This window comes from Gobio gobio (genome assembly GCF_949357685.1).
Source record: "Gobio gobio genome assembly, chromosome: 22".
Taxonomy (NCBI): Eukaryota; Metazoa; Chordata; class Actinopteri; order Cypriniformes; family Gobionidae; genus Gobio; species Gobio gobio.
In genome coordinates, this window is record NC_137118.1 from 22,014,244 (window position 1) to 22,040,777 (window position 26,534).

The window sequence follows — 26,534 nt, forward strand, 5'->3', positions numbered from 1 at the left end:
ATTAGAAACAGTAATATACGTGATGATTTTAGGGACTTTGCTTTAGATAAACATTTCATCAGTTTGTAAGTCACAGTTTGATTGTGCATCTGCAAGACAATAAGTGGATAATACAAATCTTAACAAATTTCATAAGAGAAATAGAGTCTCCTCGGTGGTTTGTGTGTGTGTGTGTGTGTGTGTGTGTGTGTGTGTGACTGATACTGGCTCTCTCGGGAGTCTCCGCGCTAAACTTGAGCAATTTCAAACATTAATTACTTAAGTGCTGCTCCCTGAGGGCTGGAGTCTCACTCCACTATTTGTTTTCCTTTCCAATGCATTCTCTCTCTCTCTCTCTCTCTCTCTCTCTCTCTCTCTCTCTCTCTCTCTCTCTCTCTCTCTCTCTCTCTCTCTCTCTCTCTCTCTCTCTCTCTCTCTCTCTCTCTCTATCTCTCTCTCTCTTATCTCTCTACCACCATGACAGTCCCTTGCTTTTACGGCGCTGCTGTTATAATTAAAAGTATTTACTACAATTTTCTAGTCAGTGTTGATGTGTTGAGGCAAATATGTTTTTATGTTAACAAAAAAAAGGGGAAGAGAGAGGAGGCGTTAAATTAGAGGCAAATTATCAGAACATAATGACTAATATTAGGCAAGCTGGAACCCGTCTCCACACCACCCCATAAAAAAGAGGCAGTTTAAGTGATAGTTCAGCCAAAAAAAAAAAAATTTACATTCTGTCATCATGACCCTCATGTCATTCCAAACCTCTATGACTTATTTCTTCTGAAGATAAATAAACATTCATAAGAGTTTGGAACACCATCAGAAGTAACAGCACATTCTGCTTGTATTTAGGTAATCATGCTGGACATTACGAGATTAGACAAATTCTAGCAAGGACTTTAATAATATTAGGAGCCATGAAAGCCGCATTTTAAAGATAATACAAAAATATGTCATTTCCTTTGACTGAACAAAAAGAGTTACGGGAAATATTATTGCGTCTGTTGCATTAATAACCAAAAATCAGGTTATGCTGACAAGCTAGCTAGTTGAATTCTGATGGATTTGACCATTTCAGTCATGTGGTTAGTGGTGATTCACAATCATTCAATTATTTAACTGCATTCAATTCATCTTTGCTCTATGAAAATATATGTGCAGTATTGCAGGAAACCACATCATGATGATATCTGAGACTTATCTGACAACAAAGGACAAATCTCTTAAGTACTTTATGACAGATATGGAAGTCGATTTGAGAAGACAATTTACATTGTCATAAGCATTTTGGTTGTATCCATCATACCTGTCCAAGATGTCCTTTTTTAGAGAACTGATATCATAGAAGAAACAGTTGTGAATGGGTTTCTTTGAGGATGTAAGAGGTCAGAAATGTGCTTGTGGAGAGAGAGGCTTTCTCTGATGTCCTTTGTCTGGAAGTCTCTGATCCTCTGGCGATGTGTCGGACATTAGTGCCGTCCGTGACCCCCCTCATCCTCTCTCGATCCTGTTGCTACGCGTCATTAAACTTGAGAGGCTGCCTGCGAACTGAACGCGCGTAGAGGGCATGATGTAGATGGTTGTTAGGATGACTGTTTGTGTGTGTGCTATGAATTTGAGTTTGTCTATGTGTGTACTTGACTGTGTGTGTGTTCCTGTGACGCAGGAAGTAACATGATAAGCATGATAACTAGACATGAGCTGGAGACTTTTGAAGAATAAATGGGAGAATTTGCAACACTCACCATGGTGAATGGAAACACCTTTTAATTAAAAATTTCAAAAAATTTTACGACCTTCAGCTGTAGATTAGTATGGGCCAGAGCTTGTTTGTAGATGTTGTTACTAAACCATTTGACAGCAAAACAAATACTTCTACTATGTCAGCCATTCAAAAGCTTTTTTTATTTAAAAGGTGCCTTTGATTTTATTTTCCTCTAAACCACTAGATGGCACAAAAACTTGCCACTGGACTTTCCGCTTTTCAAGATGTACGTGGAAATTTGGCTGATCCTTGACGCGATTGCAGGCAGCAGCACAAAGTTGATTCTGTGCTAATTTGGACTAATATTTGATGTTTTTCAAATTATGTAGATTTAAAGGTGCAGTGTGTAGTATTTATGAGGATCTATTGACAGAAATGCAATATAATTTGCAAAACTATGTTTTCAGTGTTGTATAAAGACCTTACATAATGAGCCGTTATGTTTTTATTACTTTAGAATGAGCCATTTCTATCTACATACACCGTGGATCCCCTTACAGTGAAATCGGCATTTTGCAGCGCCATGATTCTACAGTAGCCCTAAACGGACAAACTGCTCTAAAGAGCGCTAGTCACTCTCTGCTCTCTCAGACGATATCTTTGTCCTGTGTCTGCAACTGTAGCTTCTCTATGTGCTTCGAAAGGGAGGGGTGAGCGGTGGCTGGTTGCAATTCGTAACTACACCGCTAGATGCCCCTAAAATGTACACACTGCACCTTTAAGTAGGAAATGAGAATCGCAAAAATTATTGAATATATTTATAGACAAATTACTTCTTAATGATTTTTAGTTTTGTTTAAGGTAATTAAAGCAACAGTCTTTCAATAATGGAAGAATATGTAAAAGTATGGCATTTTGGGTAAAAGGCACCCCTGCTGTTGTAGTAAATATCATATATTAAGTTGGGTGTACACCTTTGAGATAATCCCCATAATTATAATGACACCATTTTATTTATTCACAATTATTATGCATTCTCCTTCAATGGTTTCAGAATCTTTACTTTTTTAAATAATTTTGTTTCTGTATTTTCAAAATATATTTTTATATTAACATATGTTTTGAACAAGTATTTACTTAGACATTATTAAAAACATTTTAGCTAAAGTTTTTTAACCAATACTATGTGCATTTTGCCCCATGCTGGTGAGCCTTTTACGTTATGTGTGGGGTAAAAGGTCCCATCTCCACCTCATACATTTATAAGATTAAAACAAAATGAACAACAAAATGAAAGATTAAAACAAAATGAGTCCCTTTTATGATTTATTTTCACACAAAATCTGTTGCTCCATCTATGGTCAATACAAACATAGGCTACAGTATATATATTTTTCTGCAATCATACACTATGGGAGTAATGAAAAGCACATTTTTTCTTAAGGTGTGCCTTTAGCCCCGTTGTACTCTATAATAAAAGGCTTACAGACTCACTTTTGAACTGCAGTGTATATATCACACAAAGTAGATTTTTTTCTTCTTCTTGAAAGGCTCTTGAAATAATGAAATAAGTGCTTTCTCCAGGTAATATAGATCTCCTTGGAAAAACCTGAAAAATTCATATTGTATGCATAAAATATACATTTTACAATTCTAGTACAATCTGCAAGATCCTAGTGGCATCACATACATTTCTTTGTTTTTGTTCTGTTTTTTTTTTTTTTTTTTACCCAGAACTGAGGTGTTAGTGCACTACCTTTACGTCATTACATATTTATCTCTCTATTCCAAGTATCTCTCCATCTAGTTCTCTTTTGGGAACCACAACATGACTGCTGTCTCCCTTTGCTGCACACGTTTGTTCCGCACCACCACCAGAACTTCCATAACCAGCAAACTCTCACCTGGTCCCTGTATCTATTTCCTTATCAGCTTGACTGGACGTCTCTCCTCCCAAACATTCTTACCATTCCCCTGCTCCTCCTCATGAGGAGGAAAAGCCTTGCTGTCAAATAAAACACAACTGACACTATCAATAATCGATTCCAAGGCACTGTAAATACTGTCTCGACCTGCAGACATGTTTGGATCTGAGTTGGTGTGGGAAAAGGTGTAAGAAAGGGTGGTGTTGCATTGTAATCAGCTATTGGGTCTGTGATACAAGGGTAAAATGTATCTAGTACGTTGTGCTGTTCACAAAATAAAATAGAACTATGGAATATCACATAATTTAATCAGGATAGCCACGAGATCTCTTTAGGAAAAATAACACATCCATCATTCTGCCAGTTGTCATTTGACATGAAGATTTAAGTACCACTTGCTTATTTATTCTAGTCAAATATTTAATAAGACATCCAACTAATATTGTCCGCACCCAGAAAGAGGACAACAAACTATGCAGCAACATAAAGTTAAGTCATTCTAATGTAATGACCCCCTCAGTTTGAGGCTTGATTTCGATTTTATGCCCACTTGATTAAGATATCCCTCCTGCCATACAGTCCGCAGACACTGGACGCCTGCCTCGGCTCACCAGCATCAGCCGTTAGGACAGCTCCACGCGCCGACCAGTAAACAAGTCTGACACACACGTCTGTCAACCAGATAGGGGACGACAGCTCCTTCAAATCGAGACCGAGCTGGCTCGTGAAAAATGCTGTGCAGTTTAGCAATCCACTTTGTACATCAGCAGTTCCTTTACATCGCATTTGCATTAGGGTTGCCATGAATTAAAAGCGGGGAGTTGATAATAGGAACAGGGTTAAACCAAGGAAGTTTATTATAGCTGGAGAAAGCCATCCATTACCATTCCCATTCATCTCGATGACAGCAGCTCGGGGCTCACCGGAAGTACACGACCTGCTTACTGCCATCTTTGCTCATGGGCAAATAACTCACAGGTGAATTACGATGTGAAAAAGCAGTCGTCAGAGAAATACTGAAGTTTACATTTTAAAAAAAATCGATCACTGGCAAAACATCTAGTATCATTTAATTAAATAGTTGCTATTTATATCTTGCTTCAGATCAAATCAGAATACAGATATAAAATATCAGAATGCACATGTACTTCAGGGTGGCTATCAATGGACCCTTTGTACGCAATGTGATGACACGTTTCTATTAACATCCTAAATATGTGTGTGTGCGTGTGTGCATGTTTTTCTATCCTGGTGGGGACTTCAACCTGAATGCACACTGACTCATGGGGACTCACCGTGGGGACCTACATTTAGGAAAAAAGCTTATAAATCATACAGAATATATATTTTTTTAAATGTAAAAATGCAGAAGGTTTTCTGTGATGGGTAGGTTTAAGGGTAGGGATAGTGTAAGGGGATATAATATACAGTTTGTACTGTATAAAAACTATTATGTCTATGGAGAGTCCCCACAAAAATAGTAAACCAGACGTGTGTGTGTGTGTGTGTGTGTGTGTGTGTGTGTGTGTGTGTGTGATTAAAAACATAAAACATCAGTTCTTGCCATAAAATATACACTGTAATAAGATTTTGGAAATTAAAACTCAGTTGTCAATGTTAACAAGTGTCAATGTTAAAAGAAATTTAGTTCACATAATTTATTTGAGTCAGATTAATTTTTTTCAATGCAGTCAACATGAGTTTTGATCTCCAAAAAAGGTCCATGAAATAACATATAATGGAGAAAGACTTTACTGCCAGTCAGCGTTATGTTTATAACACACACAGCTCCATTGCAGGCTATGGAGGTCCCCTCTTGGCATGTTTTTAAAAATAATAAAAAAATGCACATTTATATTAGTTATATTAGTTATATTATGAAAAAAAGACCTTAAAACTAAATTTTGTATGTAAGTTTTGTTTCTTTAAAATGACCAGAAACATGGGTCCCCTCTTGGCCAGTGTAGAGCGATAGTCCCTTCTTGGTAATATAGACGTGTATGTGTGTGTGTGTGTGTGTGTGTGTGTTCTATTATTTCATTATTTCATTATTTCATTATTTATTCTGCTATTGAAGCAAATGGGGAGGCAAAAATCATATTTGCTCTTGCCTCTCAATCACCCATAGAAATGTACCTAACTATGAAGACATTCTCTTCTGAGAACCCTGAAATGTGGTAAGGGTTTATAAAGAAATATGCTTTTATCCTCAAGAATGGTGTGGTTAATATGCTAATTGTCCTCAGATACTCATCCAGGAAGGAGTTAGCTAGATAAATAACTATGTGCAATACAGATTATGCGTTACCCAGCCAAATTATTAAATCCCTGCAGGTAAAAAAGAAAACACCCTAATGTGAATAAATTAAACAGCCTTTGGAATAATTCTGTCACCCCTAATTATCTGTACCAGAGACTGTCCCTCATCCATACCAGGTGGATTGTCCTTGAGAGTTTGTGAAAGCTATTTTCACACCAGAACACTCCACAACCAAGAATAAACGAATAGGTTTTCTGCACTCAAGTGGAGAGGAAATGTTCAATTTCTTATAAAATTGCAAAGTAACCCTTGTCTCCACATTGTACGGTTCAATTTGCCACGTTTTGTGACTTGGCATCACATCCAACCAGAAATGTCACTTCTCGGTGCAATTGCAATATGCAGTATATCTGCGTAATCACAAGAACTCAGAACCCGCGAAAGCGGTACCCTTTCCACCAGATGCCTGGTTTTAATGTCTCATGGCTCGCTCCATTGTAAAAGGTCATCAGGCCCTTCAGCTGAATTCATTTCTGGAAAAGGTCTCGGTTAGGGCCAAACATGGTGGAGGAAATCCAAGGGATAAGGTTAGCACAAAGGCAGCCAAAAGTGGAATGACATATCCTCAGTGTTATTCCTCCAGAAGTAGATCCATATTTGGAAGGGAATATAATAGAGCTTTACTTATGAGGACATGAACCCAACCTGTGTTAGAGATCAAGCTTAATACAGCTTAGGAATATTTGTCCTGTAAATATGTGCTACTCTATTTTAAGCCGTTTACTTAGAAGCAAGTATTATAAAGTTAATTCTAACTGTGTACACTTCAGATTACCATATTAAGTGTGTTTAAAGGTCACAATATGTCAATGAAATAAATGAAAGATTCTAAATAACATTTATGAATGCATGACAAATTCACTTGTAGATTATGGACCAAACTATTGCCCCGGGGCCCAAGGCTTCCAGGGACATCTAAAGGGGGCACATACTTTGGATTCTTTGGCATATACAATTCCGGCTGATCATTATGCTCCCTGAGTGCATACAACATTAGCTGTCCCAAAGGGCCCTCATGCCCAGAGGCCTCGAGAGACCATGATCCGGCCCTGTGAGGAAAATAGTTAGACCAGGGGCATACAATCCTGTCCCTGGTGGGTCACCTTCTTGGAGACTGTACAACCTGCTCCAACACACCTGCCTGGCATTAGAATCGGTCCTAGATTTGATGACAATTAAAAAAGTATGTTCTCAAAAGTATGTGTGTGTATGTAGTATGGACATAATGTCCAAAACAAATGTGCGAGTATATTGCCTTTAGGGCTATAAAAGCCTGTCACTGGGGCAATACCCTCATTTACCCATAAAAGGTCACGAGGTTTCTAGTAGTACATTAAGGGTACATATTACTACTCTAGGGTACTAAAATGCACCTTCTAGGGATATGCAAGGTACAACTTGTGCTTCAAGAGTATTGTCCAAGTGACAAGCTGTTGTACCCCTGACAGTGTACCCTTCTTACCTGGCCTAATGGGTAGGACTGCGAAAAGTGGGGCAACTGGACCTTTTGATGCAATATGGAATAGTTAAGTGGATGCACACATCAGAGGCCCGGGAGCCTGAGGCCATTCAGGTACTTTTATGCAATGATTTTGGACATACTACACATTTCACATACTATTTAAGAGAAGTAGACATATTCGGATGTGGGGTAGTAATCCTGAAGACATTTATTATCTGGTTCACTGTGCTTAATTAGAGTTGGAACTTATCTCTACAGGGAGATTGAACACTTGTGGGCTAGACTAAAGACAGTTTCACAGCTTTCAGAGATACAGGTTTTATTGTTTAAGGCGCTGGACATTCTTTTATCTCAGTTCTGTCCAGTGCCGCATCAAACTACACCAGGTTCAAGGATCAGCGTTATCAGATTAAGCCTCTGTGTAGAAGAAATGTTCAATATCAAACAGCAAGAAAAAGCACAAAGATAAGGCAAGGTGCACTGCATCACATTCAGCTTCGACTGAGAGGGCTGATGAAATTGTTCCAGCTTACATTAAGACTGGCAAGGGTTCTTTGGAGGGAAAAGCAGCATTTGGTATTGGTGTCCTTGATGGTCTTACCACCTGACAGGCTACTTAGTCGAAGATGTACAACTCGCCCACTCAACTGTAGAATTGGGGGGGGGGGGTAGACTGATGCCCAGTTTAAACTATCACACTTCTGGGACGGTAATTAAAATCACATTATCACAAACAAAACATCTGGAATCCAACCGCCTATGAATGCTGGGAGCCTGGATTCAAGATCACAATTATTTCCAATTATTTCAAAGTCAAAGCTTATATTGTTGGAAGAAGCTGCCACTAATAACACACTACCTTTACTGTCGGCGGTTGGAGGTTTTCCTCCTTTGAAGACAATGTTAAAGGTGTAGGTGAAAAGTTTCTTCTGCAAATGGAAACAGGATATGCTTCACATATTCTGTCTGTTGTTTTGTGCACTGGCATAAGTCTACCTTCAAAGCTACTGTAAAACAAGACAGCTCCATGAAACAGGATTTTATTCTGTTTTGTACACAAATGGAGTAGTTTTATGCCATTAAGTTCAAAGGAAAGCAAGCCCAGAGAAGAGAGTGCCATCAATCAGTCTAATGCATCTGGGAGAAAATGTGTATCCAGACAATGCACAAGATTCTAAATTTGATATGAAATGGTTGTCTTAGACTTTTGCTTTCTGAGACTCGCATGGTCTTGTATGTATTTCATCAGTCTTTCAAGTTTGTCACAATGGCTGTGTGCTGTAGGTTATAGAGTAAATCTTCCTAGTCCGTATTCTCAGAAACCTTGCATATGTTGTTTCTCCTTAATTCGTGCCAGCTGCATGCATGTGGCTGTTTATATCTGCAAATATTCTGTGCATCCCATTGCATAATTCAGGGTTAATGTGTCGATTGCCATGTCACGCATACCAGGTGCGCCTAGCCAATTTCCAATTCAACTCAGGCAGTTGTTGTGGAATATTCTGCATTATCTCCTAACCGCAAAATATCCCAATACATTTAAACAAGCAAGCAAATTATGGTGGTTAAAATGTAAGCCACACATTGGAACAAACTGTCTTGCATGTCATCGAAGACTATCACTTCACAGCGTAATAGTTTCGTCCAGATGGGTTGCTTGTGGATTCTTCTGGCATGGGGGATGCATGGACGGCTGCCTATTTCCTGCCAAGCATGGCGCTGCCATTGGTTCCATGGCTCCCCTTTCCAGAATGTTCTCTGTGACATTACTTCCTAATGAGCGTGTCAATTAGACTTAGGCAAAACCTCCAGATGGCTGTTGTATGGTCAGGACTGTGTGTTGATACAATGGCAGTCCAGATGCATGGGCTCATGGAGCAAAGTACGGGAGATGAGAGATGCCAGGACTGTAAGTTGTTTTTATCCCAGTAGATGTATGTCTTGTGTGAAGTGTACCATCGTCACTATCAGCTGAGATATATACATTTAGTAATTAGAAGGGTTGGGAATTGAGAACAAGTTCTTATCCATGACATGGTTAATGGTTCTTGAACATCTGCATTCTTCTGCAGGTAAAATAAATGTTTTAGATGAGTTGTGCTGTCTTGAATGCGATGAGAGAGAAAGACTGGCTGCCGTGAAATAATACAGAGACAATGAAAATTCATACATCTGCACACATCTTTCTGTTGCATTGGCCTCGCCGGTCTCACACTCATCGTGACAAGCTTAGTCCGATTCACGAGCGAATGACTCTTATGAGTCGATTTGTTTTAGTAAACGACTCTCAATATAATCTGTCTAAAGCATATCAGTGAGACCCAATGATTCAGTCAGGGCTGCGTTTCCCAAAAGCATCGTAAGCCTAAGTTGTCTGTAGAACAATTGCCACCAATGGTCTCTATGATCAATTTAGGCTTATGATGCTATTGGGGAACGCAACCCAGAACAGTTAGTTAATTACCTGACTCTGTCTTACTTTTTTAAATTTCAAATTGATATACACATTTGAGGCCTGATGTATAAACGTTGCCTATGCACAAAAAAGGCATTGAAATGTGCGTATGTATTTTTCCATGTACATATCGGGATTTATAAAAAATAAACCAGACGTAAATATGTGCGCACCGTACGAACACTCTGTGATAGCAAATAGTCAGAATCTCATATTTTCCTCATGTCTTGTACCGTTAAACATGTCACGTGGATCGAAATATGCATGGGAATGATATGAAGATGAGGTTATGCATTGTAAAACTAGGCATTGTAAGCTCAATATATGGTTATTTCGGGGAGGAGACGGGGTGGAGATGCATGTACACACAATCTTCTGCTGACTGGATTTTATGAAGGGAATTTAGTGCAGGTTCTGGCTTTAGTGCGTACGCACACTTTTAGGATGAAATCTACGGAAAGTTTTATACACGTGGCCCCTGGTGCTTCCACAAAAGTGCTAAAATAATCATTAATGGTATTGTATCGAAAATGGAATCGTTAAACTGAATCGTTAATCGATTCTTACAATTCCTATCCCTACCTAGTAATTAGTCATTCAAATGATGTGTTTAACCAAATAAACACTTATTATTTATCAAAGGGAGAGTCCCTAAGGAGTGACCTGAGGTTAAGTATCTTGATCAAGGACATAATGGTGATTCAATGATCGACCCTCTGGAGTTTGAATCTACTACGTTTCAGTTAGAGGGACAGATATTTAGCTTCTAAGCTATAATGTTAATGCTGATGACATGCAATCATTTTTAACTGCAGATTTTTTTTTATAATGATTATGACTTTAGGGAGTGTTAATAAGTGTTATAGTCAGGTTGTCTTGGTAATTAAATGGTGGTAGGTGTTAATGCACTATTGTGCTGTTAAGTTGACTAATTATCTAAGCAGAGCTCAAACAGCCATCAGTGAAAATGCATGAGCAGGTTTCATCTGGCCTGTGATTTGATTTGCCTCTCTGACAGAGCGTGAAGACAATGCTCAAGGAAAAGACATTTTGCTGCTTGCCGCTTACTCTAATTTGACAAAGCTGAGAGTAGTTTTTACTCCTCTTCAGTGATATCTCAAATGACCCCAGATTAAACTACAGAACATGGCCTCCGGTTGCCAGAAATAAAACATTAGAAGACATCTGGGCTCAGTGTGTGTTGTGGTTTCGATACAATTTCCCATAGCATTTAGTGAAACAGGAGAAGATAACTGAACAAAAACATACATATAAATGGACACTATTTTGTTTTAATGGATAAAGAAACGAATGGCATTACTTGGAATGCTATGATGACCTCATCTAACAAGTATTCAGGGACATGAGAAGATAAGTATAGCACATTAGCTATAATGATGTTTTACATAAAACACTGAATTATAGCGGTATTCATTTTCACAATATTTTTTTTAAATTATCAGTAGAAACTAAGCTCCATTTAAAAGCAAAGGATATGTTTCAGGAGCTCAAGTGCAATCAATACAGCTACACATGCCAATGTTTTGTGCATCCATTAGGAGAATGACTGTATTGAATATGGGTCAATGATGTTTAATGTTATCAAAAATATGTTTCATGAGGTTGTTTCATTATGTGCTTGTTTGGAATAGAAATATGTTTGGAATCTCACAAATTAGTCTTTGCCATATTATAAAACTTTTTTTGTTTGTTTTTTGTTCTACTGCTGGAATAACAGGGATTTGGTTTGCTGGAATTGGCATGAAACACCATCACTCTTTCTCTCTTTAATTCTCTCTCTCTCTCTCTCTCTCTCTCTCTCTCTCTCTCTCTCCCTTCACAATGCTCACGCAATCTTGACATTTGAAAGCAGTTTTTTTTTACTTTTTTTGGGAAAAAGCTCATGCAAATCACTTTTCAAGAGCACCCCTTGTATTCCATGCTAGAATTGGTTGAATGGCTCTCAATCGAGTAATTTATTTATTCCCCCCCTACTTTTAACTTAATTAGTTTGGTCAAATGGTTTCCTTCCGAAGGCCTTTTTTCGCAGTTAATCCCCTGCAGTTATTGTTCCAGACTGCTAGTCCCAACTGAAGTTTCTGGGCTGTTCACGTCTTAAATTAATACAAGTCCCCCATGTCTTTAATCCACTGCTTCCCATGCTCCTTTGTTGCATACATTTATTTAACGCCTACCATTTCATTTGGGCTGGTAAAAGAGCGGTCTAGCCACAGCGGCTCTTTGGTTGTTTTGTAAATCTACAGCGCACAAAAATGGGAGGCTGGCCCAATGTGGCTGTTTCTTTCGCTCCCCCGTCACGTGCTACCTTCCGTCGCAGGTCATCGTCTCTCGCCTCATTCCCCCCACCCCCCAGCATTAACTTACAATGACTTGCAGAATATCAGCACTGTAAACCTGTAATTGCTTTCCTCGTCTCTGGTCCCAAGTGGTCCTTTATGCCGAAGGATCCATCTCACTCCCATTTAAAGGAGGGTTCCCTTTCATCCATGCCTGGGATGTGTAATGATAATATGAAACCGGATTTAGCCTCAGTCTCTCTGAGTGCTGTCTTGGCAGCGGTTGCCTCCCTTACTGTTTTTATTGATGATGCTCTCTATGTATCACGGGTCTCATATCACCCATGGGCTGTCCTCTAATATGCCTGAGTGTAAACCAAGCCTCTTGTGAGAGTAAAGGTCATAACTCAAAGGGTTATTTAATAATGCAACAAAGGGACATGCATTTACCAAAGCACAGCTATAAGAAATTTTACTGGGCAACATTCTGGATCATTTCTTTGATGTGAACATACACATTGTTTGAGAATCCTGTTTAAAAATATTTTTGGGGACATTTTGCATCATTTTGTATCCATTCCCTGTGAAAAGAAGCATACGTTAAGTTCTTATTACAGAAATAATATACTTTAAAAAAAATCATCAGTACAAACTGAATGTAATCTAATTTCAACACTTAATTGCATGTCATTTACAATTAAGTGAAAATAATTTTTGTTCAAATTTATAATAAATGCAATTAATTGAACTTAAGAGTGCTTTTTGACCCACATAAATATAATTTTATATGTAATTTCTTAATATCTTTAAAATATGGTTAAAGTGTACTGCCGAATGTACATTGTCAAGCATTTATGGTAAAAATAAAATATATTTTAATGGGATTTCTATTGAAACTTGTATGTCATTTATTTAAATCTATTTATAATTACACATTTAGTAGTTGCAATTTAGTACATTTAAAATATCTTAACTTTAAATGTAATTTCAAATCACACACTACAATTAAAATTACAATTAAGTACTTTACGTGTGCTTTTAGTATGTTAGTCAACACATCAAAATAAGTGTACTTATTTAAAGCACATACAAATATTATAAAAAAATAATGATTTTAAAAAGTAAAACATTTAACTTTTAGTGTACTTAAGTGTGTTAAGAAAAAGTGTACAAATAAAAATGTACTCTCTTTAAGTACACTTAAGTGGGTTTTTATTTCTTTAATATTATATTTTCTTTACATGCACAGTTATATATTTGAAGTACACTACAATAGCACATTCAACAGAATTAAGCACACTTCTTACTTAATGCATGTTCTTGGACTGATCGTGCAATTATTTGGGTGCATTGTTCAAACCAAAATATTTCATTAAAATAACTTCCGCCTTCTATCCTTTTTGGCTTACTTTGCAAATATCTCTTGCTTTTCAACCCCTGTCTTCCGTCCATCTGGCTTTATTCTGGTAGCCCCTCCCAACATTTGTCTCATTTCATGCCTTGCTGTCCCTCAGTAAAATGGGTTGCAAACAGCATTTCATGTTGACTCTAAACCAAGAGTCATCTTATAAACAATCAGACTATTTCGAGGCGAGTTTCATTCATGCAAAGCTGTGTACCGTTGCAGCACATTGAACTGATTTGTACGAATTAAAAATGACTCATGTACCAATAGCAGAAAATCATTTAGGTTTTTTTGACAGGCAGACATCTTCAGCTCACAGGGTCTTAATTTGGTGTACATAGTAAAGGCCATTATTGCGTCTGCTCCAATATAATCTTCCATTTAACAAAAGAAACTTTGCAAGTGGAGACCTTTCTCTGAAACTTGTCAGAATGATGAATGGTGCGCGACATGATCTGAAAAAGATCAAGGGCTTCGTTTGTCTGAAAGGCAGGGATGCAAAAGGCAGGGGCTTGCTGTCTAATCCTTGAAAAGCCGCCATGAAATCTGGATCTCGATTGGCTTCGCCTGCCTTTATTCTAAATGCATGGAGGAAAGTTGACGGTTCCACCTTTATAATCCACTCACAGATCACACAAGCAAGAATTTTTCCTGTCATTCATCAAATAATTTTTTTTAAAGCAACAACTGAGAATTAAAATGTGTTTCTTTTGCATAATTAGACTGTACATTAGTTGTTATATGGGCACAATTACTTATTTGGCTGCTTAATGAGTTGTATGCTAATCTTCCGTAGTGCATTATGGAATTCCGCTGTGTAAATAGAACAGGGACAGATTAATCTCAAATTGATTAAAAAGTCATTTAAATTCCTCATCATTTAGGCTTACATCTGAGCCAAGTTCAATCAGCTCTGCGTGAGAGATGTGTGGTTAAAACTTAATGTTGTAGATAGTTCTACCTGTGTTAAAATTTATGTCATACTTTGCCTAAAGTCCCTCAGGATGTCTATGAAAGAGTAATTAAAGACTGAATTACCCACAAATCCCTCTTAAAGAATCTTCTTTTCCCTCTGTTTTTTGTTTTGGTTTTTTTGTTTGGCATATGATCCATCTCTAATTTATTGTCTATTGTTACCAGACCGAATCCAGATATTTAAAGGGGTTAGTTCACCCAAAAATGAATATTCTGTCATCAGTTACTCATCATCATGTTGTGCCAAACCTGCAAGACTTTCATTCATCTTTGAAACACAAATGAAGATGTTTGAATGAAATCTGATCTCTGTCCATCCATTGACAGTCTATGCAACTACAACTTTGATGCTTCAAAAAGTTCATAAAGAGATCGCAAAACTAATCCATTTGAATTGAGCGATTTAGCCACAATCAATTTATATGATGAATAGATTGAATTTAGGCTTTTAGTCACATATTAACATTAATCAACGCACATATCAGTTATGGTAAATCGAAGCTGTGAACCTCAACCAATGAGGTTCATTCTCGTGTGTTATGAAGCACATTTGAGCTTCCGCAAGAACCAATGAGGTTCATTCCCATGTGTTACGAAGCACATTTGAGCTTCCGCATGAACCAATGAGGTTCATTCCCGTGAGTTACGAAGCACATTTGAGCTTCCGCAAGAACCAATGAGGTTCATTCCCGTGTGTTACGAAGCACATTTGAGCTTCCGCAAGAACCAATGCGGTTCATTCTCCAATGAGGTTCATTATCTTGTGTTATGCAGCACATTTGAGCTTCAGCAAGAACCAATGAGGTTCATTCTCGTGTGTTACGAAGCACGTTTGAGCTTCCACAAGAACCAATGAGGTTTGAGATTCGGCAAGAACCAATGAGGTTCATTTTTGTGCATCAAGAAAGTACGGTTGTGCTTCTCTTTATATATCTCCCAGACCAAACTCAATGTGCAAATGTGACATGTCTCAACAGGCAGAGATATAGTGAGAGTCAGGGTGAGAGACCTGTGCTCACCTGTCTCTCTCTTTCTATTCCCTAAGCGCACACCTTTGGATCAATCCAGAATCCACACGACAGGAGCATTCGATCCATTTTAGAGTTCAACGAGCACTCCTTACATCCTAGGCCTTGATAAAAACATAACTTCCATCCTTATAAAAACAGAAAGCAGGCTTCCTTACTTCCTTCACATCACAGTTTTAGCTTGTATTATATTGATCGGTTTCATGCCAAAGGTGTGGAGGTGCCTATAAGAAACAAAAAAAGCAATTTGAACTTTTTTTCATAATATTGTGTTCTACTTTTATAAAAAAGTAATAAACTAGATTTTCTGTAGAACTTGTCACCTGCATGTTAAGGTGGGAGGTTACAAGGGCATTGCTTTGTGGTTGGTAGGGCGTTCATGGTCATTGCTAGATGCTTAAATTTTGCCCAATTTCTAAGACTGCATCATGTTTGCTCCCTCAGTGAGGAGTTGTGATCAGGATTTGCCAAGTGAAATAAAACTAGTTAAAACTATGTCAATAATGATTAGCGGAGTAATCTCTGTTTAGGTGAGAGCACTGCCTTAATGCATTTCTTTTCTCAACAAATCACTTGCTGTGCATTACAGCGTCTACTTAGACAGTCGTGATTTACCAAATTACATATTGAAAGAAACAATATGGTTTAACATATTTGTGCAATAAAGAGTAGGAAATAAATTAAATTTTAATGATTAATTAAAAAAAAAATCAATTGAGAAGATTACTAATTCATAACAAGTTACTGGTTAATTCAGATCTGATTCATAAAGAGCAATATTTTGATGATGGTGAAATCAATGAATTATAATAGGAATGTTTTCTCTCCATTACAGTATGTCCACAAATCTTGCTGTACCTTTTATAAACTCTTCAAGCCATATTATTAACATTCTGCTATGTAAAACTGAAGTGTGTTATTTCTACCTGATCTGACCATTGTTATAACTTTCAGTCACTTTTTTTATGTTTTACTTAAGATAAATTAATTAATTAATTCATTCATTATTTGGTAATATTAAGTTACCTGACAAAACATGAATTACAGTTTGGACATCATAAAGACGACAAAGAATAAACAGCCAATCGAATAAAAACACTGAGTTTTCTCTGTAGCTCTGCACTCACAGAAATTGCAATTCTCTTTATAAATAACTGTTTATAGTTATGCAATACAGACAAGAGTCACCAGCTTTAAGCCGGGATATGAAGCAAAATGCATGCATTCCCTCTTCCTCCCCCCCTCTTCCGCTCTCTGTAGCTTTAAACCATGTTCAGAGGGATCGATACCCTCTCCGATAGAGCAGCTAATGCACTGTGAGCTGATTTTGCTCAACATGACAGCAGCAGCTCTGCTTGTGTGGGGTGTTTATTACTGACCAAACAGGAAGAACGAGGAAAAGGGTTATTCGGATATTCTTGGCTTTCTGACAGTAATGGCTGAAATGTTAGACAATCAGGGTAAACAAATATAACAGAGCTGTTTGGTTATTATAATATTTACATACCTTGTAATCAATGTCATTTCCGCATGGTTGGTAATTGCATCAAAAAAGTCATTTAAAAAAACATTATTCAGAACTAAGTTATTCTATGAATTGAACATGTTGTACCATAAGCATCAGTATTTTGCCGTGAATGATATAAGCGATACCTAATCTATGCCTCTTGGATTTGTCTTAAAGAAGGACTAATCCCCACCTCAAACCATCAAAATGCTAATATCCTTTCTGTTTGAAATGCTAGGAGCTTTCGCTCTCTCTAATTTTCCTATTCTGAAAAAGACCTTTCTGAGTAACATGAGCGAGCGAGATAGATCAATAACTCACTGAAGCTCATTATTTATTATCCTACAGACTGAAGGCAGCCGAGGAGAGGTGGTGTAAGGATTAGCTAGCATGGCTATCCCTGCCAAACATAGTCAATAGATGCACAAAAGTGGCCCCAGAAATAAACTCCATTATCTCTCCCTATTAGCATGCTATTAGCAATTATAGATTTTGCTGAGTTGCATCCCTCTGGGTTGAATGCAAACATGCTAGGCGCCTTGTCTGAGTTCAATCATAATATGCGTGGCAGAACGTGATCACAGAAGTGGACTGAAACTCCCTAAAGTCAACAAAGCTTTGAGGCAATAATATCAATATTAATTATCTCACTTTTTTACTGAAGTCTGTCGTCATTTCGTATTTGGATCCCAAGATTGGCCAGTGTCACGCCTTGTAATGTTCCATTCCACAAAATGGGTATTAATAAATGGGCAACTACACAACCGGCTTGACTTTGAGAGCAATGGCAATAAGAGTAAGCCGATCAATAACCTAATTCTAAGTTTTTTAGACAGGCCTTCTCCAATATGTGTGAAATGTAATTGTCGATTGCACTCTGGTAAGCTGGAGCTCAGCTGGAGTGGGCATATTAAGTCAAACACCTGTCATCTGGGAAGGCTTTGTACTCAAAAGAGGGAGGTTATTATGCAGCATGACTGAGTCAAAGGGACAGGAGGACTGTGAGACATGATCTGGGTCTCTTTTTCTCAGAGGAAGAACTGTCAGTGTCTATTGAATCAACTTTTAATATGTGCCAGTGAATGAATTTAAGGCTCCTTTGTGCTGAGGTGCCCTTTACTCTCAGAATACGTCTGCACTGTAGCCTCCTGTCTTCCGGAAGTAAGACTTCTCAATAAATATTTAGCATGCTTCAGGCCCATTGGTTGTTACAGCAACAGTTTCATTGAAGGCGGACTTAGTAGTTCACGCTACTGTAATGTCCAACACACCATAGAGGTTGCTGATGAGTATCTTTGTGATGTTGAGTCAGGAGTTGCCCATCAAGGTGAAAAGACCCACAGCAGTTGAACTCAGTGATGCAAGAGAGCTGTCTGTCTCTGTCAGCACAAATCGATGGACTCTGTCAGAGCGAAAAGTGCACACACACCCATTTCCAGGTTGGTGGTGTAATTGTGTTGAATTAGGAGGATGTTGTTTCTGATCCCTGGACTGTGTGAAATGAAATCTGAAATGAAACTCAAAATGGCACCTATAGAAGAAGACATTGTTCAATTATTGTTTGCGAAGACCATACACGATGGCTTGAAAAACAATTTGTATTTATTTCACTTCAGCAAGCTTTGCCTCTGTTCCAAATGGTAACCTCGGCTCTTTTGGCCCTCAGTTGACTCCACCCTGGAATGATGTATTGTTGCATGGGCTGTTGGGTATCACAGTAAAGTTCGCACCAGTGCTATCTTCATAAAATAATGCACTGTGGGTTCATCAAATGTGAAACAGAGGCACTGGTGGGCATTCTTTTGAACCATAAATTTTTAACTGGGACACCCAGTGATCTTGATGACCTCTTGGACACACAAAAAAACAAAGGCCACAAGATTGCAAATCCACATCAAGTGCATCATTTTGGTTATGGCCTTGGTCTGAGGCATAATTTGTCCAGCTTGTGTAAATGTTGAAACTTCAAGAGGGACTTTTCATATAAAAACAAAATGGTAATTTTCTCCAACTTAAAAGGCTACAAAACTTTTCAGCGTAAAGGAAAGTGACCAACCACCTCAGTGGAATATTCTCGCCATGTGTAATTTAGGTATCTGGCAGGGAAAGACGATGTGAGTGTGGACTGGCTTTAATTGATTGTATGACTAATGAGCACTGAGAGGAGAAGGAAGCTGGGAATAGAATCCTAATGACTCTGTCAGAGTGGTGATGAGAGGAGCATCTCGCCAGGGTCCTGCCGTACAGCTCACACAAGGCCCCTGGGCAAATTTCCAATGGTTTCAGATAGCTGTAGGATACCAGCCTCGGTTGTGTGCACATAAAGGTGTGCAAACAGAGAGTTCAAAAAGAGTCTAATACATACTAGTACAGATGACACCAGAGTGTCCATACTGTCACCTAACATTCTAGCAACAAATTACTAATTTGCTTCTTGGCACTGGTTCTCAACGGATAGGTTACAGCCCAGGCATAGGTTGTAGAGTGGACAGGGTGGCATTAAAGGTGATGTTTCCAATCAAACTCTACAATATTTTTAATCAAATTCTTCTGTCACTTGAGGGTAACTTGCCAAAATAGGTAGGGACCAACAGGGACAGGTTGCAAGACACATTCTCATCTAAAAAAAAACCCTAAAAAGCCTAAACAAAAGGGTCAAGGAAAATACAAGCCAGACTGCAACTATGGGTTCGCTTGCAATGGTTTGTGATGACCACGATGTTGGGTCACCACTTGATGTCAAGCATAAAATTTGGACCCTAATGCTAAACCAACTGAGAACAACTGATTTAGCAGGCCCTTTATTTGAATCTACTTTAGTACACGTATTAGGGGCCGTTCCGCTGATGTAACCTTGTGTTGCGTTTGTTGATTATGGACCCAATAGTAATAGAACCATGCAGCTCAGATCTTCAACCATTTCACCTACCAGCTCAGATCTTTAGCCACCCCAGCCTGTGTTGTGCAATTGTCCATTGTGATCTTTTTTTTCCGTAAATTGTACCTACACTAAAAGGTTGACTCTGTGGTGGATTCTGGCCTTTTTGGTCGTCTGAAAGTAAGAACTACATTGCTTGAGAATTGGGCAAGTGGTGAGGTTTCATGGTTGACATCTGTAAGGCCTATGGACATAAATGATCTGAGAAGGACCGAGCCACTGTGGTATTTTGGTTTGAAGGACTCTCCGAAGCAAATAATCCCTTTGTGAGTGGGCAGAAAAATGCCCTGGCTTCAGAGCTAACAACCTGTCAGTCTCTTGATACTTTCCTCTCTTTCTCTTTTTTCTGAATTTCTTTCTCCTGGTCTTTCTCATCTTCTCACTGAAGCCCTAGAGATCCTCTCATTGTGACTTTTCCACATTTCTTGCTTGGTGTGTCACATCAGAAGAGCATAGTAAATAGTTGGCTGCAGTTTCAGTAGTTTGTCTGAGGAACAGATGTTGCTTTTGCACAGTGGTGGCAGAGGCAAACCCCTGGTACCACCACAGGGCATTCCTGCCTGCAGTTGCCAGCTGGAACCTTTGAACCCGAACTATCTGAATGGCTGACTCTGTCAAACATCTGTTTCCCTCCCAAGAACTCTTATTTTTATTTATAGACCTTGCAATATTGACAAATTAACCTTTTTCACTTGTGGCCATGGGTGATATGGTAAGCATAAATACTATCCAATCAGAACAATGAGGTGCCATGGACAGGTGGAGCAATAAAAGCTGTTCTGCTTTATCATTGGACAGTCGGTTGGGTGATAATGAACTGTGATCCATGGATCTTCCAAAAGTCTTTGGAGACTGAAAGTGCTGCATTTGTCTCGAATTTTGAGGGGATAAAGAAAGAAACAGAGTGTGCTATACCATTAGCCCGGGCTCTGCATGACAGATGTCCTCTTTAGGCGAGTAAACCAATAGAAAAAGGATAATTACATCACAAGTCACAGATCACTGAGTCACCGTCAAGAGACCCTGCACTGCTCCTGCTAAGCTTTCTAAAGATCAAGGCATTTTGGGCCCACAAACATAAGCTTATTCAAACTTATTCATTCCCAAAAATGAGATATCAAAATTATTTGTATAGTCAGTCCACAAAGTGGCCACCTAGGATCTTTCTAGTTATTTTAGATCCTACTTCCTTAAAGGGAGAGACTGAGACCTCCAAAGTTCATGTTTCAGTAAAATACTGTATGTCCAAATCTCCAAATCAATGACCCTGTTTGCTTCACGTTTCCTAATTCACTCCTTACATCATCTTTGAAGTACTGAGTGACAGCCTTAACACTTACTCTTTTGTTCATTCGTTAGATAAATGATGTAAACAACACTATCCTTATCCAGAACCTCACAAACACACACTGTAAATCCAGTACACACACACACACACACACACACACTAACCTCTTACAGAGGGTAAAAGCATCATGTGTGCATTCCGTTGTAGGGTGTCTGCTTATTTAGTCTCCCCTGTAATGTCCCAATTGGCTCAGTGCGGTTAGCACACAGGGTGGCCGGACTAAGGACCAGGCCCAAAGCAGGAAGGGTCTATTCATGGGTGCTGCATTTTAAGATCCTTGTGGGGGGAAAAAAAGCTTAAATAGAGTGTTTTTAGCTCCCACATAGAGCTTGGTTTGTAGCTAGCCGAGTCTCCCTCAATAACTCATTTAGAATATGAACTACATATTTAGAGCAGAGTGGGATTGTGGGTAAATACCAACAGCATGCTGTTTGCAGTGGGGCTTTCTACTTGCATTTGCACAAGGGCTACATGTCATGCAGATAAGTAATGGCAGAGCAGAATGGTGTAAAATCGCACCAAATAATCTGTATCACAGCCTATAAACCAATTCTGTTGATGGCCTGCGTATTCACATTGGATAATAAAGTCATAATGCACTTATTTAATGGCATTGACTGATGAATATTCATTGCATAGGTCCATCTGCACTATTTTATCATAAAAATGTTAAAGGTGCCATATGCGTGATAAACTCTTTATGCTGCATGCTTTAAAATGCAGCTGTGCTAACTTGGCATGAGGGACACAATGGGTTCCTAATTAGATTGCAAAAAGAGAGTGGCCCAGCATAAATGAACATTGTGTGGTGTATACATTCTTTAAGTGTACAAGATAAAGGGGAGGGGGAAAACTAGTTTAAAACAAATCTGCCAAGTTTTAGGAAATGTACTCTTTGTATTCATGTTGGTTTCGCATGTTGAGTTTGTATCTTAATTTAAAATATATATATATATATATATATTATTATTTTTCAAGATTTTTTTTCTTCTTACAAATATCATTTATAAATATCATTACACTTTTGGGGAGTCACATTACATGACATTTCATAACATGTCAAATGAACTTTTATTGACCTTCACATGAACTTATGAGCATCTGAGGGGACCCTCTGTGATATAATTTCCTGTTTCGTGTGTCGGTTTTAACACATGACTTTGGTCACACCATGGACAGAATTTAGTTCAGGGAGTAATTTGTTAGTATATTATTTGGTTTTCTCTCAAATAGATAATAAATGGTTTTGTCATGATTATGAAACTTCTTTTCAAGAATTTCATCATTTTAACTAGGCTTTTTTTTTTTTTTTTGATATCAAGACAGTTGCATCAAGCTGACATTTTTTTCTTTATGCCTCAAAAAAAGAAAAATATAATAATAAATAATCGTATGAAATGCATTTCTAATGTACTTTTTAAATAACTTGCACTTTTCCCAACTGGTCTATGTGCAGTCCTGATGATTTAATGTACATTTTCTCCTGGCTTCACCTAAACACACACAGTAAACGGGGTGTGTTGTAGTGTTGTAGGTGTACTGCACCGATCCAGTATTGATCATTGGTCTTTTTTTTTTTTTTTTCTTTCTTTTTTTTATAAATAACACCAGCACAGCAGCCCGGAGATCACAGCTCCACAGGCTTTGACAGGATTGACATTGTATTTGGCATGCGATTAGGGGTGATGTGACGGGTTTAAATGTCAGGTCTATTGGCTGTATTTGTGCATGGCCGTGTGCCATGTGCGCTGTAGCATGGGTGCTAATCTGAGAGATCTGTGATACGACTGGATTGATGGAGGGAATTAGTGTCAGGAGGGGTCTTGGATGCAAGACTTTAATTACAGGATATGACCTCAGAGTTTGTGTGTGTCAGTAGGAAGACTGGAGCCTTTGTGGAAAATTGATTTAATCTTTGTATGTTCAGTCACATTTTGGGCTGAGCAATATATTAAATATTCATGATATATTTGTGATAATTTAGCTGGAAATATAAAATTCGACATCATGAATATCACAATGAATTAAATGCAAGCTTTTTATTTGGTCATTAAGATTCTTAAAGGCATTTTATTACAATAGTTTCACAATCAGTTCTGGCCTTGTGACTATAATTATGACGGACTATGAACCAAGATGCTTTAATTGATTATCTGATTCAAACTGATTTGAAGTTGTAAAAAGGGCACTATGGTTGTTAGGATTAAACCCATTTCATGAATCATTGTGAATTTAAATTGATGCACATCTAAAAATGCTTGCATTTATTTTGTGTCAATAGTAAAAAAAAAAACGAAATATGCATTATATCAAAGACTTTATATATAGGAAGACGGTGCACTCCGATTACTTGCAAATAAGCCCGACCTTCTAAATGAAAGAGCCAATCGTTGATTAGTAAGAAACTGTCAGTGTTCTGAGATGCATGTTTAGGACATATGCACATTAGCTTTGTCCAGGCTGAAAAATGCTGTTTTGTTTGTCTTGATTCAAGCGTTTAGAAAGACATTTGATGTCAGATTTCATTGGTGATTTCAAATTTAATCGTAAGCTTGATGAACAATTTTGGTGAATTGATGTTTCCCCATTAAAAGAGATAGGAGCTGTACTTGCATGCCTGAGAGGCATTTCAAAGATGGCCGCCAAGTGAAATGACTTGTCTCAAAGGGATTTTGGATATGTACAGTATATACCAACAATGAAAAAACCAATCATCTTAAAAGTTTAAAATTAATTATAGCACATACCTGATTCTGAAACTGATTTGTCAGTATAAAACTTGTTAATGTTGGTCGGAAAAAAACCCCAACAACAACAACTTCATACATGTAATGATCAGCTATTTATGTATCATCTTTGCAACTCTAGGGAGACAGCGTCCGCTGCTAGAAAGCATTGATATTCTACTGAAGATTTTCAGAGTTCAATGCCATTGGCACTGCTATTTGTATTCAACATGTAGACCAATCCCCATATCCTTTAGGCCACATTGATTCATATTGGAGAATGCTTTAGCAAGTTAAGAGATTTTTGAAGGGAAAGTATAAAAAAAAAAAAAAAAAACAGATAATAAAAACTCTTTGCGATTTCCATTCATCTGACAGCCAAAGGTTTGGTGGGATTTTCCTGGCTGGTACTATTTTGTGATACTTCATACCTTCTTTGCGAGTATTCAGTTCAGGCTTTCCAATTTAAATGCAAATTTTACAGGACATCACAAGGAACCTGAGATGGGTGCAAAAAAAAAAAAATCATTCAGCACCAACGATAAATTATAAATTTTAATTAACCAGTGAGAGAAATGCGTCTATTCAGCAGCAATGGTCATAAATAAGAAATGAATAAATAAATAAGACAGGAGATAAAGGCGAGCAAAATGGGTCTCATTGAGCAACATTATTATGAAATCTGCAGTGCCATGGGATGTCATTAAGAGAAGGATCCTGAGCTGTCAGATATCAAATGTATTGTTCACAAGTTTGATGGGCTAAATGCTACTTATGGCCGTTAGAAAAAGAAGGAATTCTGAAGAACTGACAGAGAGATACAATTTTAATTTCACTCCTGTCAGTCCATTTTTTTTTCTCGAGTGCTGTAATAAATATGAAGTGTCAGTCAACAGACTAAAGAATTTCTCTGCTTTACTCAAGAATCTCAACGGAATAGAGGAAAGCATTGGTTTTTAAGCAGTTGTAATTGAAAAATGCACTTCAAAATACTTAGTCCAAAATAATTTGGACATACCAAGTTGAATGTGAAAGGTTTATCTACTTATAAACTTACTTATACAACTCTATAAGTAGTGCTGTGCAACAATATGGGAGTAATATCTGGACATATGCTTGATTTCAGATTGTCATCCGTTTGTAAATGATGACCTCATACAATGTTTATGATGGATTTTTGATGAACGACACAGAGACAAACAAACGCAAAGACGTTATTCGGTGAGAATGTACAATATTGACTTTAGTCTACGACATTGATCACACAAAGAAAATAGTTTGCTCTCTCGTCTTCACACTTGTGTGTATGTGAACCTTGTGTTTAGTGAGTGACGAATGCTGGGTAAATACAGAATGTTGATAAAAGACACACTAAGTATGCAGACTCATGAATCAGAACTTAATAAGTAGCTGACAAAAAGCTAAATATCCACAATATTAAACACCCATATCAATAAAAGCAAATATTATATGCACATCACTCCCACTTACGTGTTCGACGCCAGCCAAGACGAGCACGTTCTTGCCAGCAAAAACAATCAAGAACTTTTGCTACAAGTGAGCTTGGTTCTCCACAATTAGCGAGACGGTGTTGTGATTACAATGTTAAATATATAAATAAAGCATGTATACATTTCCTTTAGTGAGTTAACCATCCTGATAATGGGGCGTGTTATAATTTCCTGTTTAGCTTTAATGAATAACTACCGTTGGGAGCATGGGAGACAATTAAACAAGTGAGTGTACAAAAAATAATGCTCGTATTCCTTCCATGGATTTATGTGTGCATTCATCCAGGATTTTTTTTTTATTATTATTATTCTCGGTTATGAATATTCCCTGTCTCACTCAGATGAATGCCTCTCTTTGTGTTTGTTTTAACTGTGGGCTCTTTTTAATGTTTTAAATGCTGGTGTGCTTAGGGAGACAAATTGATATCCTGACCCTACATTGTGTTGTTTTTGGTCTGGATTTCAAATGTTTCACTGTGAAGTCTTCCCATAGGAAAGAAAATCTCTAACATGATTCTGTTAATATCTCAATTATTTCTCCTGGACATAAATTAGATTACATTGAGATCAGATTTTGTTTAAGTAGGCTATCCTGCTTCTCAGATTTTCCTAGACTCAAATTTCCCGGTAATCTCACATACTACCTCTATGGTTTCAGAAGTGCTCTTAGCAATGTCTCCAACTGATTTTCTAAGATATGAAAGTCTCATCAAACTAATTATTTTTGTAATTCCTTTTGGTTCCACTTGTAGTGCATACATTTCTTTCAAAAACACTCGAAATGATTGATAGGCCTAGAGTTTTTCTGGTTGGTTAAAGAAGTGTACTGTTTTGCTGTTCGCAGAGTGTAGGGCTGTCACAGAGACCGTATGATTGATCAGTAGACCTGTTTCAGTGATATCTGTCAGGTAGTGGGAAAATCTTAAGTGAATGTGTTTTTGTGCCAC

The 26,534-nt window shown here is 37.9% G+C and overlaps 1 protein-coding gene across 4 annotated transcripts in view; it reads left to right on the plus strand.

The window, feature by feature from the left end:
• cntfr (ciliary neurotrophic factor receptor) overlaps nt 1-26,534 on the plus strand; it is a 221,040-nt gene that overhangs the window by 47,378 nt on the left and 147,128 nt on the right. The window lies entirely within an intron of this gene.